Source organism: Emydura macquarii, unplaced genomic scaffold, assembly GCF_026122565.2.
Source record: "Emydura macquarii macquarii isolate MOO-44397 ecotype Brisbane River unplaced genomic scaffold, CSIRO-AGI_Emac_v2 contig_1832, whole genome shotgun sequence".
Taxonomy (NCBI): Eukaryota; Metazoa; Chordata; order Testudines; family Chelidae; genus Emydura; species Emydura macquarii.
The window spans coordinates 7,421-9,633 of NW_027131969.1; the positions used below are offsets into that span (position 1 = coordinate 7,421).

The following is a 2,213-nucleotide window of genomic DNA, read 5'->3' on the forward strand; positions in this document are numbered from 1 at the left end:
TAGATTAAATCATAGGTCTTCAGCGATTCTATGATTAGGGTTGGAAGGGACCTCAAGAGGTCATCTAGACTAACCCCCTGCTCAAAGCAGGACCAACCCCAGCTAAAGCATCCCAACCAGGGCTTTGTCAAGCTGCACCTTGAGAAACCACAGTCCCTACGTTGTGCTGTGTAGCTTAATTCATGTTCTTATTTAGCATAACACTTAGGGACATATTTTTAAAGGTGTTTAGGCACCTAGCGGGATTTTCAAAAGCATGTAGGCACCAAAAACTCACAGATTTCATTATAGGTCCTAACTGCCTTTGGCACCTCTCGGCAATCTTAAGCACCTACTAGTTTTGAAAATCTGTCCTTAATCACTTGTTGAAGTCCGTGGGAGTTCATGGATTCCCTTTCCTACCTTCAAAAGTCCTGCCTCTGACATTTAGTGTTTTTGTATTTGCCTAGATGACCCTCACTCAGAAAGCAGAAGTGTACAATCGAACGGTCATCACCAAGTTCATCCTCCTGGGATTTGGGAATCTCTCTAAACTGCAGACCCTTCTCTTCTTCCTGTTTCTAGTGAACTTCATTGTGATCGTGGCTGGGAACATGCTCATCATTGCGCTAGTTGTGGCGTATCAGCACCTTCACACCCCCATGTACTTCTTCCTGGAGAACTTGTCGTGCTGGGAGATCTGCTACAGCTCCACCATACTGCCAAGGATGCTGGCCAGTCTCCTGACTGGGGACAGGACCATTTCTGTTAGTGGATGCCTCATGCAGTGTTATTGTTTTAATTTCTTGATGTGTGACGAGTGTTGTCTCCTAGCCATGATGTCTTATGACATCTAGCGATATGCAAACCTCTGCCTTATTCAGCCTTTATGAATGACAGATTCTGTCTCCTGCTAGCAGTTGGGCCTTGCATATGGGCACTTTTGGCTAGTACCATAACTGTATGTTTGATTTCACAATCAAAATGTTGTGGCTCCAGTGAAATTGATAATTTCTTTTGTGATCTCAACCCATTGATCAAACTTTCGTGTAATGATGCCGACTTGCTCGAACTGCTGGGTTTCATACTCGCCTCCATAGGTGTCTCTTTCCCATTTCTATTAACTCTGATATCCTACATTTGTATCATCACCACCATTTTGAGAATCCCTTCCACCACTGGGAAGAAAAAGGCATTTCCTACCTGCTCCTCTCACCTCATTGTGGTTACAACTTTCTACTGGACTATAATCATTGTCTATATTTTACCAGACACTGACACACTTTGAGACCTCAACAAAGTGTTTTCCGTCTTCTACACTGTCCTGACTCCTCTAGTCAATCCTGTCATCTACAGCCTGAGAAACAAGGAGGTCAAGGAGACCCTGAGAAAGGTCATCAGTCAATGGATGGTGCTAACAGGACTGAAGAAGGAGTGATTGACGTGGGAATGAATCCACCTGGCTTAATTAAGAGTGGAGATAGCATCTAGGTCGTCCCTAGCTCATGCCAGTTGGGGCTTCCATGGAGAATGTGAGGACATACTAAGTTTTGGGATGGCTGTATTTCCCATTAAATATTAGAGCCCCTATTTTGCTACTACCCTTGCTGCACACATAACTATGATGTGCTCGACACTCCGCACAGTGAAATTCAAGATTCCCATACATGTTTCATCCACTCTTCTGCTTTAACTGAATTGGGAAAACACATTCTGCATAGGTTTGGCTTTAGATTCCTGTGGGAGGGTTTGGCTTGTTACAAACTTTCGTCCCTCCTTGGTGTCCTGGATTCTTAAATGCTCCCTAGGGAGACTGTATTTTTTGTAGTGTCTGTTCTCTCACAAGATTGGAAGATTTAGAAGACCCAAAAGAGATTCCTAGCTATCAGTAATCAATAAATAAATTACCATCTTGCTAATAGCCATTGATGGACCTATCCTCCATAAAACAGTCTTATTCCTTTTTTTAATTCTGTTATACTTTGGCCTTCACATCATCCCCTGGCAATGAGTTTTGTGTGCATTGTGTGTGCGGTGTGACGGAGTGCTTCCTCATGTTTGTTTCAAACCTGCTGCCTATTAATTTCATCAGGTGATCCCCCTGGTTTTTGTGTTATGTGAAGGGGTAAATTGCACTTCCTCATTCACTTGCTCCCTATCGTGTGTCACAGATCCACGGGATCAGTGCTACACCCCCAACTTTGGAACAGTCTCTAGGAAGAATTAGTTGAGGT

General features: G+C 43.6%; 1 pseudogene; it reads left to right on the plus strand.

Moving 5' to 3' along the window:
* Positions 1 to 449: 449 nt before the first annotated feature.
* On the plus strand, positions 450 to 1,417 carry LOC137159278 (olfactory receptor 6B1-like; annotated as a pseudogene).
* The last annotated feature ends 796 nt before the right edge of the window (positions 1,418 to 2,213 follow it).